This window comes from Hydra vulgaris, chromosome 15, assembly GCF_038396675.1.
Source record: "Hydra vulgaris chromosome 15, alternate assembly HydraT2T_AEP".
In the NCBI taxonomy this organism is placed as follows: domain Eukaryota; kingdom Metazoa; phylum Cnidaria; class Hydrozoa; order Anthoathecata; family Hydridae; genus Hydra; species Hydra vulgaris.
Genome location: NC_088934.1, coordinates 28,245,455 through 28,264,894, shown reverse-complemented (window position 1 = coordinate 28,264,894; position 19,440 = coordinate 28,245,455). Strand labels below are relative to the sequence as shown.

General features: G+C 28.3%; 1 long non-coding RNA gene across 1 annotated transcript; it reads left to right on the top strand.

The window, feature by feature from the left end:
* The first annotated feature begins 10,728 nt into the window (after window positions 1-10,728).
* On the top strand, window positions 10,729-14,705 carry LOC136092200 (uncharacterized). Its single transcript, XR_010644266.1, has 5 exons — window positions 10,729-10,853; window positions 12,464-12,562; window positions 13,203-13,325; window positions 13,629-13,691; window positions 13,816-14,705. It is a non-coding gene; the product is annotated as an uncharacterized LOC136092200 (long non-coding RNA).
* The last annotated feature ends 4,735 nt before the right edge of the window (window positions 14,706-19,440 follow it).

The window sequence follows — 19,440 nt, the reverse complement described above, 5'->3', positions numbered from 1 at the left end:
TTTAGAAAATATTTTGATTTCGGAGTTTCATAACTTAGTTTTGCCCCAGGACCCCAAACAAGCTTTAATTTATTTAATTAGGTATAAAAAGATTTTAAAATTTTCACTCGACTAAATTGACTTTTAGTCGATTAGTAGGAAGTTATTCGATTAAATCGACGACTCGTTTTTTCTTAGCCAACTGATTTCGTCTTTCAAATAGTCAACGTTTAGTCAATTTAGTCAAAGTCGATAACAACAATAATGAAAAGTGGATTGTTTACAACAACCGGCGATGTTTGGCGCAGTGGTTGGACTGTGATCAACAACAAAAACACTTTCCGAAGCCGGCATCGCATCAAAAGAAGGTTATGATGACTGTAGCCAGTCTTATCCATCATAGCTTCCTGATTCCATGCGAATGATTACAGCAGAGATGTACTGTCAACAAATTGGTAAAATGCACTAGAAGCTTCAACATATGTGCTCAGCATCGGTCAACAGAAAAGGACCAATTCTTCTCTATGACAACGCTCGGCCGCACGTCGTACAGCCGAATCTGCAGAAATTAAACGAATTGGGCTCCGAGACTCTGTCTCACCTTCCATACTCACTGGACCTCTCGCCCACCGACTACCACTTTTTCAAACATCTAGATAACTTTCTCCGTGTGAAATGCTCAAAAAACAAAGACGATGTTAAAAACGCCTTCGCCTCCAGAAATTTGGATTTCTATGCTACCGGCATATATAAACTTGTTTTGCGTTGGCAAAAATGTGTTGATTTTAGCGATTCTTATTTTGATTAATAAACTTGTTTTAAGCTGAATTGTACTCATTTAAAGTTGAGGTATAAAAACCTGCATTTATATTGCATCAACCTAATACATTAGATAACCAGTGTATTAGATACGCAGAGATAAGCAGTGTACTGGATAAGCTTAGATAACTAATGTACAAAAGATAACTTGTACTAACTTTTTGAATTTTCTTTCTAATGACTTTAGTTTGCGTAAAAATGTTTGAAGTTAGATCACTTTATTGTATGGTAAATGTTTGTTAAGTATTTTTGTTTGTTAAGTAATTTCATGATAAAATGTTTTGTTCAATTTTAGTTTTCTTAAGTTGTTTTTGTCTTTTTGTTGACGCGGCCATTCTAGTAGGGATTTAGTTATTGGCCAGACCTTGTAGGTATATTTATTATATTTTTTCTTTACTATTAAATAGCAGAATTATTAGATTATGTAAGTAATGTAATAGTTTGTGTATAAATCCTTTTATATTTACTTTATTATTTTAATTAAATTATTAATATTATAATTAAATTATTAACATTATAAGCTGAAAGGTTTAACTGGCGATATAAATGATGTTGTTCATCATTTGTATCACTTATAAAAGTTTTTATATGCATATAATATTTTTAAAAATAGTTCAAAAGCTGTGAACCTAAAATGGTGAATTGAGTACGAATTAACTGGAAAAGGTATAAGCGTTATCTTTTGGATTCAACTTGTAATGATGTTCCAAGAACAACTAAGCCGAGAAGGAAAACTACGATGTTTTAAAAATATCAGAAAGGGAAGTTAATTAATACACACAATTTTACTTCACAGTTAAATGTAAACATATAAAAGTAATGTTTATAAATAATACACTAGTATTTATTATAACACAATTATTTATTATAAGCCAATCATTTTTATTCGTTTATATACAACTAATGTAAAGGTTTAAAGTAAAAATAAATTAATGCACAAAATTTTATATTTATTATGTTTTTACATTCCTATACTTAATAAATTACATTTTATAATATTTTAAATCGTAAAGTTGTCTAATGTCTAAACCGCATTATTAAAAACTGAATTTTAATAGGGTTAGCTTTATTTTTATATAAAACTAATATGAAATTCGTAATCTACGATAATTATATTACTTAAAAACTTTAAAATTGAAAAAATGATTTTTTCGATTTTTAATAGTGGTCTACCACCTTAAAGAGACGGTGGTATTTAACACATTGGGTAATGAAAAAAATGTTGTTACTAATAAATAAGGGCTCAGATATTGCATTTTTCAGTAATGCGGGCTTCGTTGAAGAATCCCGTTCATTCCACTGAGATATCAAGTCAAGTGTTTCTACTATATTTATTAACAAGATACATTGTGCCAATTGTATTTCTTACAACTCGCACAGACGATTTGATAATTGATAAATTAAAAGCATGGTTGTTTTTTTAATTGTTATTTAATTTTATAAAAGAACGAAATAATGAGCCACTGCTTCCGGTGTAATATGAGACTTTTACTCCCGCGTTTTTTTAAATCCCCAGTAAAAATCTCATATTAAATTTTTACTTCCATTATGAGATTTTTACTACCATAAAATATTTTGCGGCAAAATGTATTTTTGCAAGCAAACCACGTTGTATTTTGTGAATACTTTTAAACGTTTTAATTGCAGTGGTTTCTTGAAAAGTAATAAAGAAGCGAGTATATAAACAAAAATATTGAAACATATATATTGTTAAAATTATCAAATGATGATAATTTAAAACTAAACTAATTATCTAAGTCGAATCAAACAACACGAACGATAATACTCAACATGAAAGTAGTGTAAATATTTTCAAATGAAGAATAGCAAAATGTGCAATTTTTTATATTAGAAAATCAATTGCAGAAAAGTTTGAAATTTTTAGGAAAGACTATGTCGCCGTAGGAAACATCAGCCTAACTCTTTGTCCTAGGGGAATCCAAAGGAAACTGCTTTTATTAGAGCAGTTTCTTTAATCATAACTGAAAATTAAGATGAACATAAGAAATTAGAAACAAAGTTGTTAACCATACGTGTAAGAAAAATACAGGATGAAATAACTGGATATTTGAATATGCCAATTCTAACGCATATTTGTAAAACTAAAATACTTGAAGATACGCCATGGGCAACTGATGCGGAGAAAATTGGATGTGCCTTATTTATGGCGGTAGTTATCCAAGTATGCAACAAATATGAAGCGAAAACAAAATGGATGAACTTCCCATGCAGTTTACGGCTTAATAAGTTAAGTGATTATTCTACAGTTCTAGACAACTGGAATCCACTTTGATGCTGTGATTAATAGTTGAAATTCTACTGCATTTACTTATGTATTTATTTCACTAATTTTAAATATTGTTTTTTAATTTTTTTTTTGCTGTTTGCCATATTTTTGCCTTTTTTTTTTTCGCTCTATATTAACTGTGTACATATATGAATATCTACCCCCGATAAATGAAGCACATCCTATTATATCCTCGTCAGTTCCCTGTGTTGTATCTTCAAGCAATTTATTATCACAAACTATGATGCATCTTAACAAATAAATCTTTATGCAATATTTAAATACCTAATAATTTCCTCGTGTATCTCGTTGAGCATACAGCTAGAAAATTTCAGCAAAACTGATTTGTGTTCATCTTCATTGCCAGTTTGATAAAATAGACTGATCTGAAGAAGCAGTTTCCAACAAAGACTTAGGTTAAGGCGTTCAACGGAGAAATTTTATTTATTAATAATATTTAATATTTAGTTAATTGATTTGATCGTTACAAAAGTTTTAAATAATGTTCATATTAAACGGAATCGTTTCTTTACTACTTTTCAAAAAGCCATAAACTTTGAAACGGTAAAAAATATTGTCATAATACAACAAAGTCGTAAAATACATTTTTCGGCAAAATATTTTATGGGAGTAAAAATCTCATAAAGCATGTAAAATTTAATATGCAATTTTTACTGGGAAGTAAAAGCTTAGTATGAGTTTTTACTGGGGATAAATAAAAACCCGGGAATAAAAATCTCATACTACATTGGTTCTTTAGCAATCAGAAACCGCAAACTCACCTAGGGTAATTTTTCTAGTTTTATTCTAATTTTAAACATATATATATATATATATATATATATATATATATATATATATATATATATATATATATATATATATATATATATATATATATATATTTAATAAAATGATTCATTCAAAGTTTACTTATGTATTGGTTTGACAGTATTACCAATGAAGTCCGAAGTCGACATATTATCAATGAAGTTTGAAAAGATCGGTTTGTAACTGGATCAGAAATCATAATATCATTCAACTTAACTAATCCTGTGTCAATTAAAACCGTTTATTGATGTATTACTGAGTCTGGAGAGTTCAAGTTTTATTTTGCATGCAAGAAGCCGTTCATCTGTGAAACAAACAGGGGTAAGAGAGTAAAATGGGCAAGAGATCATCTTAATTGGACTGTTGATCAACTTACACAATCAAACAAAATGATTTGTGCAATTTTATTATTGTTCTTATATTTTTCCATTTGTTTTTTTATAGTTTATCTATTTTTTATATTGATAAATTCAGGTCTATTCTCGAGAAAACAAATTATTTATTTTTTTATAAATATAAACTAGTTATGTATTCATCAAAAGATTTCAAATTTTATGTTTAAATTATTCAGTGTTCAGTTTTTATGACCATATAAAGAATAACTCCCCCTCAATTTGAAGGTGCCACAAACTTTACACGGTCATAAAAATTGAACACTGATCAATTTAAATATAAAATTTGAAATCTGCCGATAAATACATAACAAGTTTAATTTATGAAAAAATTCGACTTATTGCCCTCCCGTTTAGGGTAGGGAGGCTGAAATTTTAGGGTTTCTTGTTCCCATTATCCAATTACAGTAATTTTTTTTGGCAGAATCTTTTCGTTATACATATGAACGTAAAATGTTTGGAATATTCTTTTTGTTTAAAAGTTGGTTATTTCAAACATTTAAAAACCTTCCTACGCCACTATATATATATAAATATATATATATATATATATATATATATATATATATATATATATATATATATATATATATATATTTACGTGATATTTTGGCTCATATAGTGAGAGCTATTATTAAATTAATAACCGTTTTTTCCTTTTTTCAACAGATTTATTAGTTTGATAACACTAGGGAACAACAGTTTTGCTACCTGAGATCCATTAAGTGTACTAAGACCATTATGACCTGCTGATTCCAAATATGTCATTGAAACTGTGTATTACGTCAGGTTTTAAAGTTATATTGAAATCTTGATTTACCATTTTAACACTTTATGGTCATTAGAAATATAATGTCAATGCTTCTAAACTTCAATACAATAACTAAAATTTTTATGTAAATATAAGAGCAAAAGCAACTGTACAGTATCATATGTGCAAATAACTTCAGGCAATTGTAATACAGTGCATTTTGAAATCAAAAATAATTAGATGATGTTGCTTTTCTTTTGTAATTAGCGTCACACACTCGCTGTAAAAACCAAGAAATATCGCCCATCATGTTGCTGTCATGCCTCCCTTGATATCTGTTTTCCATCATTGCTATTTCTTGGTGAAAACGTTCACTCTATTCGTCGCTGACCGCACCTAGATTGAGTGGGAAGAAACTGAGATGGAGATGGGAGAGCAAAAAGTAAATTTTTAAAGACATTATCCCATATCCTTGTATTTTGTTAGTACTCTTTCAAACAACTCTTCATAGTTCTCAGACCTGTGGTTTCCCAAAAAGTTAGAAACCACAGCTACAAATGCACCCCAGGCTGCAGCTGTGTCTTGAAGGTGGGATCACGAATGACTTCACGAATTTGAAGTCCGATGAACAGATCCTCACTTATTTTTGCTGGTGTAAGAGTGGTCTTGAACTTCTCTTGAAGATAAGTGAAGCCACCCGAATCCTTGCCCAGAGTCTTCGCAAAATTTTTGAACAGTCTAAGCTTTATGTGAAAAGGGGGAAGTAGTATTTTGGTCGGATCAACAAGAGACTCATTTTGTACATTGTATCTACCAATTACATGATTAGTTCTTGCTGCCCAGTCTTTAACTGTATAATGATTTTCGTCGTCGCGGCTATTCCATAGACATAGAAAGCACATGCACTTTGTGTACTGATAATACTAAATCCCCACAGAGGCACCAGTTATGATCTCTATACTTAATAACGTGGAAAAGCAACTTCCTCGGCATATACTAAAATGTTCCGTGGCTCCTGAACTTGACCATTTTTAATTTTTACAGGCTCTTCTTAAAATGATTTTCTTTTTAGTCTCGCTAATATATATACTTCCGCATGAGCATTGAAATTGGTAAACACCACAGTTTGAGTTCGGAAGTAGTTTTTTTTGGTGTTGCATAATATGATATTTAATTTGGGAGCGGAAATAAATATAACCCTGATTTTTTGTTTTTTAAATTCTTTTTGAAGTTTTGGGCCAGTAATAGGCATTCGAAGTAGTTTAACAAGTTGTTGCTTATCTAATTGTTTAGATGTAGTATTTTTTGAAACGCGTTCTGAATAGTTTTAGGCTATTTTAATAAGATTACTTTTGTTATGGCCATTTTCAAGCATTGTATCTAAAAGCAGCAACATAATTAATTTTTTTTTTAATAATAATTTTTTTTTTGCGTAAAGCTTTCGTCGAGATAAGACGCTCTTTTTCTTTAAAAAAAAATGGCTAAAAGTTTAACAATCACGCAAGTGAAAGAGCTATTAGAAGCCTATGAAAATACTTTATTAAAAATCTTTGGAGAGAAAATTGACAAATTGGAAGGAAAAATGGATCAATTAAAAAATGAAAATATATCACTAAAAAATGAAATTGCTTTGATAAACAACGGGATGAATTTTCAAAACGAACTATACGAAAAAACCATAAAGGAAACGAACGAACTTAATGAAAAACTAAAAAATCATATCAAAGAAAATGAAAAAAAAATTTCAAGCGAACTTTTTATCGACAAAATTGCTGAATTAGAAGATCGTAGAAGGAGAAACAACTTGAGGTTCGAAGGTTTTGAAGAAAAAGAAAACGAATCATGGGAAGAAAGCGAGTCGAAAGTAAAATGTTTTATTAAAGAAAAGTTAAATATAAAACATGACATACAAATAAAAAGAGCCCACAGAACTGGAAAACAAAAAGAATCTGGACAAAAAAAGCGACAAACAGTAGTTGTAAAGTTCCTTAACTATAAAGATAAAGAAAAAATATTAGATCATTACAAGCGACTAAAGCTTTGGAATGAACGAATATATCTCAACGACAACTACAGCGAAAGAACGATTGAAAAAAAGAAAAATACTCTTTGCAAAAGCCAAAGAATTAAGATCCTCAGGTAAGTATGCAAAAGTAGTCTATAACAAACTGATAACACGCGATTAATAATATCAATAACGAAAAGAAATTCTTTAAACCTGTGCACATGAAAAAATAATTATAAAAATGAATGACTTTCAATCGCTAACCTATAATTTTTACGAAAAATACGTTATATCAGATGAAAACGCAGACCCAGATGTAAATTTTTTTAGTGATATGTACACTGACAGTTTATATCATTACCCCAGCACCATTAAAGAATTTCTTTTTAAAAATATAAATGATATAAACAGTGAAAAAATCAGAATCCTCCACATTAATATAAGGAGTTTAAGCAAAAATAATGAAAACTTTCGGCATTTTCTAGAAGAAACTGAAAACATTTTTAATATTATATGTGTTACGGAAACTTGGTGCTCTACTTACGAACTTAAAAATAATTCTAATTTTCATCTTAAGAATTTTGAATTAGTCTCATTAGAAAGACAAACAAATAAACGCGGTGGAGGAGTTTTGATACACGTTAAAGAAAACTTTGCGTATAAAGTTAGAAGCGATTTGAGCGTTTCTGACGAAGATAAAGAGATCGCAACAATTGAATTAATTATTAACAAAGGAAAAAACATACTTATAAGCAGCTGCTATAGGCCACCTGACGGCGCGTGCGAAAATTTTAGCTCTTATTTGCAACGTAATATAGTTCACGCTGGTAACAACGAAAGAAAAAAAAACTTTATAAATGTGGATTTTAATATGGACTGTTTTATTTATAACGACGAAATTTTGAAATGATGAAATTTTTTTAGCAGGCGCAGTTTCCCTAATCAATCATCCAACTAGAGTAACTAAGAATTCAACTACCCTCATTGACAATATTTTTACGACAGACATCTTTAATAACTCCATTCAAAAAGGTATCATAAAAACTGATTTATCGGATCACTTCCCTATTTTCCTAACCTTTAACACAGCATTATCTAATGAAATTAAACAAAATAGAACTGTAAAAAAACGTATTTACAACGACAAAAAAATAAATGATTTTAAACATCAACTATCATTACTTCACTGGGGGCATATCAACTTTAATGAAGATGCAAGTAGTATTTATAATAAATTCTTCGAAACATTCTACTTAGTATATGACGCAAACTTTCCAGTTTGTGAAAAATTAATAAGTCATAAAACCTTTAACAGTCCTTGGATTACAAAAAGCTTAAAAAAATCTTCAAAAATAAAGCAAAAGTTGTATATAAAATATTTAAAGACTAAATCTTCCGCAAATGAAAAAATATATAAAAATTATAAAAATTTATTTGAAAAAATTCGTAAAAATCTAAAAAAAAATTATTATTCTAATCTGATCAATAAATTTAAAAATAACTCAACGCGCACCTGGAAAATAATAAAAGAAATAACAGGAAAATCAAAAAATCACTTAAGTTCTTTACCACAAACTATAAAATTTGATGACGTAAATATAAGTGAACCGAACAAAATTGCATACATTTTTAACAAATTTTTTACTGAAATTGGAACCAATCTCTCTAAAAAAATTCCTACGACCGAGAGTTCGTTCGAAGACTACTTGTGTCCTATAAATAAATCTTATTATAACAATGAGTGTTCTTCTGAATTATCCCAGGACGAGCTTGATAGAGCCTTTAAATCTCTAAAAAGAAATAAAAGTATTGGTGCTGATGAAGTAAGTGGTAACATAGTCATAGATTGTTATGAAAGTCTGAAAGATATTCTTTATAAAGTATTTAATGCATCTATAAAACAAGGACCAATTGAAAATTGCGAAAGTTATACCAATTTACAAACAAGGCGACAAAACAAATATTAACAACTATCGCCCAATTTCGGTTCTATCAACTTTTTCAAAATTATTAGAAAAGAATAATATATAATAGAATATTTAAATATTTTGACCAAAATAATATACTATATACCAAACAGTTTGTCTTTAAAAAAAATATTTCAACTGAGCACGCAATTATTCAATTTGTTAGGGAAATCTCAGAATCTTTCGAAAAAAAACAATATACCCTAGGAGTCTTTATTGATCTTTCGAAGGGTTTCGATACCGTTGACCATAAAATATTGCTTAAAAAGCTCGAATATTATGGAATTAATAACAATATGCTAAAATGGTTTCATAGTTACTTATCAAATAGAAAGCAATTTGTTACCTATAATGATGGCCTTCAAAGTGACTATATTGAAATAACCTGTGGTGTTCCACAAGGTTCTATTCTTAGTATTTTGTCATTTTTATTTGTTTATATTTATTAATAGCTTAAGTTATATTTTATTATAACGATTTATGGTTCTGGCGACAAGATCATTAGATCTTCTATCAGATACCAAGTTTTTATTTAAACTTTTTTTTTGTTATTTTATTTTTTTTAATCCTATTGATGTGGTGATTATATTCTCTATTATAATTTATTAAAAGTATAAAAATTCTAATATTTGTAAACGTAAAACTTTATTTTAAAAAAGAGGACAATATATAAATAAAAAATGTGTGTATGTATGTATGTGTGTATATATATGTATGTGTGTAAGTGTGTGTATTTATGTATGTGTTTACATACAAACAATAAAAAATAAAAAAAATAATAAAAAATAAAAAATTTATCACACCTGAATACATTGGTCAAAACAGCAATTTCTTAGTATCTACGCTTTATTGATTGTCAAGAACTTGAAACGATTTAAAAGAAGAAGAAGAAGAAGAAGAAGAAGAAGAAGAAGAAGAAGAAGAAGAAGAAGAAGAAGAAGAAGAAGAAGAAGAAGAAGAAGAAGAAGAAGAAGAAGAAGAAGAAGAAGAAGAAGAAAAAGAAAAAAAGAAAGAAAGAAAAAAAAGAAGTGTTATTTTATTAAAAATGAAAAACGAACATTACGATGAAAGGAAAAAAGATTAATAAATTTCTTAAAAAACTGAAGATATGGATGTGTAACAACTAAAAAATAATTGTGACTTTGTACAAAATTATAATCGGATATAAAAACTCGAAAAACAAATTTCTAGCTAAAGACACACAAGTTCTGAAAGTAAACATTTTCACCCCAAACAAGTTATAAAGATAAAAATGTAAGCTATGTAAACTATATTATGGAAATATAATAAATAAAAACTAAAAAAAAAAAAAAAAAACATCGGTAAGGAAGGAGGCGCCCAGTAGGCACGCAACGTTTTATTCACGTTTCACGGGTATTTTTGGTGACTTCGTCCAGGTTTTTACGTGAAAGTTTTTACGTGAAATTTTACGTGAAAGTTACGTGAAAGTTACGTGCCAAAATATCGCGTCTTTCGGAACTTTTTTTTATTCTTAATAAAATCCTGTGATAAGAAATGTGAAATAATATTTTTTATTATATTATTTTTTTTTTTACAGGATAGTTTTTGTATTCATTATATTAGTTATAATTATTTTACTTTTATGATAATATAATTAATTTTTATTGTAGTTTTATCATAATTAAAAAAAAAAATTGGTCTATATAATATCTTATAACGCAATGAATTTAAAACAGTTGTAATATCTAAAAATATCTAAAAGTTGTAATATCTAATATCCAAATTATATCAAATTAAGTTAAATAAATCAGTACTAAGCGTCCCTATTTGCCACACAAATAAGATTAAACTCAAATACAAGGTATGCTTTTTTTCTACTTTATAATATAATATTTTAGACTTGCAAATTTGTCCATTTTGCTTACTTAATTTAGTACAAAATAAGTTATGTTATAACAAATTTAATATCAAATTAAGTAAGCTACATGGACAATTTATAAGTTCTAACAGAACTTATTCTTGATTCTTGAGCAATGATAATGTCTGTAGAACTTCTGCATACGTTATTGCTCAAGAGTCGATTAGATAGAAACCCAAAATGGATTTTCTTCTATTATTTGGTTTTTATCAACAAGGTTAAAGAATTTATCCAAGATAATATCAATAAATAAATGTGTTATGTTATTTATTATTGATATATGTATATATTATTATCAAATACTTTATCCTTTTGTAATATATGACATCTTGATGTTGTGCTTTACTTGTTAAAAAAGGTTAATACTTATTTATTTCATTTTTTTATATTATTTAAATATTATATGATTAATATGTATATTTGAACTATATTTATGAAATTATTATATATATTATATGATTTTTATTACTATTGTTATTATGTACAATATAAAACAGGTTATTAATGCGGATTTGTTTGATGTTTTCCCTACAAAAAGATGATTATGATGCTATTGTATTTGAAACTGCATTATACTTATCTTTCAATGTTGATGACCTTCCAATATGTAAAGCAAGTTTCTCTCAAGTATAGCATTGCTTTATTATAAATTGTTTCATGATTTAGATCAAAGAAATAGCAACACCAGAAAATCTTAATTAAGATAATTATTTAATAATCATATTATTGTTTAAGTTTTTATTTGTTTCTTTTTAGCTAAATTTGGTGTTGCTAGCTATTATTGGAGGAAATATCAACTTATTCATTAGATAAAGTTTGATATGTGCTCTTACCCAGTTTCCTTCTTCACATTTCAATCATGTATATTTTAGGTGACCTCGTCCAGGTGGCAATTTTACTTGATTGAAACGTGAAGGTTACGTTGCCAAAATATCGTGTATTTTGGAACTTATTTTATTCACAATAAAAACCTATGATAAGAAACTTGGAAAGATATTCTTTATTTTATTTACTACTTTTTTATAATTTAGTTTCAGAGATTATCTTATTCAGGATATTCTCGGAATACCGCATATTCTTTTATGAAATTTATCTTTTTCCAAATATCTAAAAAGTTTTCCATAGATGCAAGTTAAAGTATATATTATTGTCATTTATTTGTTTTTATGTTGTTTTAGTCATCATTTATACAAAAATTAAGAAAAGTTTTTAAAAAATTGAGAAATGGCTTGGCTGAATGCAAAATTAAGGGAAAAATGAGGGGGGAAATATTCTGAATTTTTTCAGGATATTTTCTGCAAACAATTTTCCTGATTTTTTAAATATAATGATTATATGAAATAAGTAGTTTAAATATTCATTATTGTAATTACTTTTTATTTTACTTTTATAATAATATAATTGTTTTGGATTGTAGTCTTATAATAATTAATAAAAAAAGTAACAGGGTATAAGATATTTTATAATGTCGCAATGCATTTTTGACAAAAATAAAATGTCACATATTTTATCTAAACATTATATTATCGTATATCAAAGTTTTATCAATTTAGGTTTAATAAATATATTACAAAGCTTAGTTCAAAATCGTGTAACGTTATGGCAGATAATTCTCATATCGCAACACGCAAAAGATCAAACCCTAGTACAAGGTATACTTTTTTTTCTACCCAATTATATATTATTTTAGACTGTCAAATTTGTCGATGTAATTAATTTAATAATAAATAAGTTATTATAACTTATTTAATATTAAATTTATTAAGCTACATGACAAATTATAAGATCTGCATACAATATTATTGACTAGGAAGACCCAATGGTATTGTTATGTTATTGCCTAAAAATATCATTCTGTAGTTATAACCTTTTAACTTTTAAAGTTTGAGAAAACTCACTTTTCCCTCTCTTTGTCTTCTTTTGTGATTACACCCTGTAGCAAGAATTTAATTTAGTTCATATTTTGTTGGAGAAAGCAACTTGATTCTGAGTTGAATTTTCAGCACTCAGTATTTATTGGTGACCTAATTTGACAATACTTTATTATACATACTTTTAGTTTTATACTTATATTATATATAATTAGGGGTAGATGAGGCTCCTTAGCCGTGGTGAATGTTTCCACAGCAAAAGTAGCCTCAAGGTGAAAATCTCACCATGGCAAGGAAAATCATGATATAAATTCCCCACTATAACGTTGTGTGGTTATGTGGTAACTATTACATTTTAAATTGTTTTAATTTTTCTGTGTGCGTTCTAAAATTACATTTAATGTTGTTCAAAACTTTGTAGATTACTCTTTTAAAGCAACTTCGTGGGCACCTTTGCATCTAGTGAGTTAATGTATGAATAAGTTAATACAGAAACAGTTAAAACAAAGAAAACAAATTATTTAATCAGATGTTATTACATAAGGTGAGTACAGGTCATTTTCTCATCATGTGCATCAGTTATTAACTTTACATATAGGTATAAATATATCTATAGATAGATATTAGATATAGATATATATAGATAAACAATATTTTTTTAAACTTATATTTTTTATTTTGTACTTCTTTTTTTTAATTATCTGTCGACTTTTTTATTATATTTTTTTTTATTAAATCTTTATTTATTTTTTAGCAATCAGAGTATAAAATTAGAAGGCAAATGACTTTTTTTTATTTTTCTACATTATATTTAGTATTGTTTTCTTAAAATTATTTAATGATTTAGATAAAAGAAAACAATTAGCAACACTAGAAAATTTTGTTGTCAAAATAGTTGGCAACTCACTAAGTAAGATTTGTTTTAAAAGTTTGTGATTTAAGATAATTATTAAATAATCGTATTATTATTTTAGATTTTATTCGTTTCTTTTCAATCTGATTCATTAGTTATAGTTTGATGCATGCTCTTATAGGAGAATATATCGACTGATTCGTTAGATTAAGTTTGAAGTGTGCTCTTTGTGGATTGAAGCGTGCTCTTCGTAAGTTGCAGATCTATGACTTTGTACTTATTACTTATTGGATAAAAGGAGGATATTTTAACAAAAGTGCAGCTTTTATTACAAATTCAAAATGTTTATGTCAAGAACTAATATACTGACTCATAAAACCATGTATATTTCCTCGAATTCCAAATATTTCCTCGAAGATGAGTTTTATTTCTTTACACGAATCCAAACACTTCGTTTTTATAAAGCATAGTTATTGCTTAAATATTACGTGCCAAAATTAACGTAAAAAGCAGGTCTTTTAGACAGTTCATGGGGACCAAAAAGTCACCTAAATATCACGTGCCAAAAGTAAGGTGAAAAACACGTCCATAAATCACGAGAGTTCATGGAGACTAAAAAGTCACCTAAATGTCACGTGCCAAAATAACGTGAAATTCACGTTTTTGTCACGTCGTTGTGCCTAGTGGGAAGAGTTAAAATTGAAACTAAATCGCAAATCAAAAGAAAAACTTTTTTTTCAAACTGAAATACTACTTTATTAATAGTATTGTTTATTAATATTATCACTTTTTTTAAACATATTTTATTTTAATTTTACGTTAGTTTTACTCCACAACACGTTTATAATAAGATAATACTTGTCAATAGGTTTTTTTTTGTGTTTTTATATTTTTATTTGAAGTGTTTAATGTTTAAAATTCACGACTTTGCGGTAATTATTTCTTGATTCTCTTGACTGATTTTCATAAAATTTTTCAGGAGTTGTTCCTTTAGTTATTATGGATGTCCCCTACCACTTTTATTGCATTATGATAACTCGATAAAAAGATATTAAAGTTCAAATATGGTCAAAAATGCCCCTTTTTTGTTTTCGAAGTGTTTTTTTTATTTAAAAAAACTGTTTAATGTTTTTCTTTTGTTTTGGTACAGGATCTTTTTCATTATATTAAAAACAAATCTGAAAAATTTCAAGTTGATACCATACATAGTTTTTGAGATATTCACCGCAATGAAATAACCCTAATTTGGGGTTTTTGGGACCAAATTTCCAAAGCCATTTAATAATCAAAAAAAAGAAAAATTGTCATTAAAATGTAAATTTTAATCAACTTATATAAATATAATTTCTAAAATGTAATTTTTGAAGGATTTTTTTTTATTAGTCGTCTACCACCTTAAGTGAGGCTCTTCAAAAAAAAATTATTGGATAAGGAATATGCCGAAACTATTCTTAAACATACCATAAAGATGTTAAATAAAAGACGACAAAATGAAGAAAACTTTAATGCTATATTTATGACTGCATCAAAGTTACTAGAAGACTTAGATTCAAAAATCAAGATTCCACGAATTACAGGAAAACAAACTTATCGCGCAAACCTCAATGCCAATTGAAGAGCAGTTTTTCAAAACTTGTTAAGTCCATTTTTGTAGTTTTGAGATATTTAGGTTTTTTTGTTTATGAAAAAACTAAAACTCACATGTAAATTTTTATAAGTTGAAAACATTCAAATTACTTACACTTCATTTATAATTAAGCTTTGGTAAATCTTTGTTTATTATAAGCCACTTTTTTAGCCCTTTAATATGTGTTGATTTTTCCAAGACTGTGTAAGTCCATGTGACTTAACAAGTTTTGGTTGAACTATAAAATGTACAAGGTAAAAAACTCTTCTATAACTGTTGGTTGTTGTGTTGTAACATCTTTTAATTTTACATAAAGTAAGTATTGTCTTTAAAAAATAACTGAACTTAGACTAAAGCCCTTTAATGATAATCTTAATTGAAGATAATCACATTAAACTTTTTATTTGTATTTATTTACAGTCATTTATTCTTCAAATGCAGTGATTGAAAGCTTAATATGATTACAAAATGCTCAATTTTAAACAACATTATTACAGAATAACATTAATAACAACATTAATAACAACAATATGCAATAATTTAAATCTCCAATATATTATTTTAGGCTTTTTATTGAAAAGTTTTCCAAAACACACTAAACAAGAACACTAACAATTGCAATAAAATATAAAGTATCTACATGTAATAGTAGTTGACAAGACACACGTCTTAATAGTGAAGTGATAATATTAATATGTGGATTATGTCAAATGAAGCAAATTTAAATGATACAATGAACAGAAAATAAAAATACATTACATTTCAAAAAAATATAACAAAAATATTAATAATAGAACAAGCATCAGTTATAGGAAATTTTTACAAAAAACATTCAGTGATATCATCATAGATCTGAACTTCCTCTCCTTCTCCTTCAACATTCGCTCCCAATACATCATTATAAAATGAAACTGCATTAGCTGGAATAGTAAAAAATGACATAAGTTTTCGCACATCATCAGCTTTAACTTTTTTAACTTTGTTTTCTGGGGTTAATTTAACAGCCTTTTCAAGCGCCTCAATTTTCTTCCCCTTAGCCAAAACTATTACCATTGTTGGTTCAGCATTGTAGGTTGTCTGAACAAACAGTGCAGTTTTTATATAGGTTAACAATCGCTGTTCTCTCATTAAGAATGGTAGCTTTGATTTTAAAATATTTTTTGTTACCAACTGAAAATCAAACATTTCCCAGTTTATTCCAAATATGTGTAAAGTGCCTAATTCAGAAAAAAAATCGTAATATTCCTCTGGGGATAGAATATTTTCTCTTTTCCGAAGCATTTTCTCTATTCATCCAAACACTCTATCTGGAGGCATATAACTATGCCCTCGTATAAGGAAAAAATGTTCAATTTTTGTAAAAATTTCACTTTTTTTAATGAAACTCATCAGAGTGCTCATTACAACAGAGTTTTTATTTTGCGATGAGCAAGCATCTGAAAAAAGGCGAATAATTTTAGGACTCACTTCATTTTGACTGCACTCATCTTCAATCTTATCTAAGTAGTTCAATAATGCAGAAGCTATTTGATTGCTTCCGCGTCCACTTTAAGTCTCAAGTCATGTGTATTTGTCCACATTTTGTTTGTCTTGTTTTGCACCCTGCCTTACAAATGTAAGGTTGTATAGCCATACCTGGCGAGCATAAAAAACTTCACCTACACTAAGCTTGAGAAGTGGTTGATTTTGCTGCATATCAAAGGAAATAGTGATTGTATCAGGCTGAGTATTTCTTAACAGATCAAAAAACTTTGAAGCACGCAGTTTGTCGACTCGCAAGTCAGTAATAAGCTTTTGCTTAGCAGCTGGTGTGCTTGCACTCTTAATTTCTATTTTCGTTGTCTCACAAAAAGAGCAGACATCAGTTCTAGGATTTCCAAAGCCTAAGTTGAATTTGTTAATGAACACTCGAGTAAACTTTGATAACAAAGCTTTTTCATGTTGCTTAGATTTCCACGTACGCCACATTTTGGCAATAGACAGCTCTGGGAGAAGATACGACTTCACACTTTTGCCTCTCCCATAATGACTTTCTCTGCATCGATAGGTAGCGATGAAGTCTGTGATGCTTTTTGTTATCCTTATATCGTTGAGACTCTGTCTGGATCCACCTCTGGTCTCTTTAATAACAGAGCTTTCATTCTGGGCGTAGTTGCGCTGTATTCTCTGAATACGGTCTGCAGAACAACATGTAATTGATCTAAATGATTTAGAACATACAGGCACTAGGTCACCTGCACTGTTGCGCACAGTGTAGTTAAGTATCTGCCGGCGTGTTTTAGTCTGCAATGCCTTACGATGTCTTGTTCTAGATGGCATTTTACTCGACACATGCCTTAGAATGAACTTGTCTTGCTCAATCTTTTCTCCACATTGGTAAAATGCATCGAAAAATCCTAAAAACAAAAGAAAATAAAACTAAATATAATATAAATTATATTACAATTTTATTATATTAAATTTAAATATTAACATTAAAATATTATAAATATAAAACCATTTTTATAATAAACAATAGTACTATATTAAAAACTAATAAAATATAGCCTATATTAATAATAAAATATATAGGTCTAATCCTTAAAACAAAAAGTTATTTTTTTCAATAATAACTAGACTCGATTATATTACTATAACTATAACTATTAGACTACTGTCTAATAGTAGATCTACTAATATTAGAAAAGACCAACCTTGTAAATCTATCGAAACTAGGTCACCAGCCCTACACTGGCCATTACGATGTTGGCAGCTTAGTATTGGCACTTTATCGATCTTTTTATATTTTGTACTCTTATCTTTTGTTTTCTGCCATTCTTTAATACTTTTTCGTCCTCTACCGGGTGTTACTGGGGAAGCGAATTCATCAAGGAGCTCCGATGCATCTACATTGAAGTTCGACGCCATTGCAACAAAATGCTTTCACTGCGCATGCACATGGACATTACGAGTTTTGGAAAGAATTCGTATCATGACTTACCAAGTTTTGTAAAAATGTTAATATTTTGTACTTACTTTATATTGCCATATAACAAGTTTTGCATGAAACGGTTTTATTGATTAAATAGACATCAGAGAGAATTTCCAGAAAAATGAGTTATCTCATTTTTTTCATTTTTTGACTTCACCAGTTTTGGAAAACTGCTCTTCAATTGGCATTGAGGTTTGCGCGAAGCTATCAAATGGAAAGACGCAATCAAAAAGCAACAAGACCTACCTGAATGCGCGCTGGAAGCATACAAGCAATGTGGTAGTAATGTCTTCGCTTTAATTAAATGTATTTTGCAACTGCTTTGCACCCTTCCTGTTAGCGTTGCTTCGGGAGAATATAGTTTCTCGGTTTTAAGAAAACTTAAAACTTGATTAAGATTCAATAAAGGACAAGAACGATTAAATCGATTAGCTATGATGCATATTCATAGAGATTGCATCATAAATGTCAAAAAAATTATTGATAGTTTTGCATCTTCGAAAACTAGAAAACTCAATTTTATATTGTAGTTTTTTAAATTTATAAAAGTCTTTATTAAAAAAAAGAATATACTAAAGATATTATTTTGTCTTTTGTTGCACACTACAGACAGGGCCAGGTTTACCTATAGGTAGACAAGACAACGGCCTGCGCGCTATGATTTTAGCGGGCTTGATTTTTAAATGGAGTATCGTGGAAAAAAAAATTGTGGTATTTAGGAGTGTTTAGGGCCCCAAAAATGTTTTCTGTTTTCTTGAGGATATGAATCCATCTTTTATTTCATGCTAAATATTTATTTTCAACATTTGATTTTTTCAAGATATTTATATACAGATACATTCAATATATTTATTAGCAAACTTTTCTAAAAACATTCTAAATAATCAATTAAAACAGTGGTTTATCTGAAGAAAAAAAAAGTGGATTTCTTTTTGTTGGCCAAAAAACCCCTCCTCTCCCTAGGAGAGGGGGGGGGGTATTTAGCCAACAAAAAGAATGACCTGGATCCGCCAACGAAGTGGATCCGCCACCGGAAGGACCAGCAGCGTTTCCAATAAATGTACAATTTTCTTTTGTTAAGCATTTTTTAAATAAAATAAATGAAAAATTAATTTAGAATAACCATAAGTAAATTTTTTTCTTCCAAAGTTTTTGTTCAAGCTTAACAATCCTAAAAGCTAAAATAAATTTAAAGACCCTTTTTTATT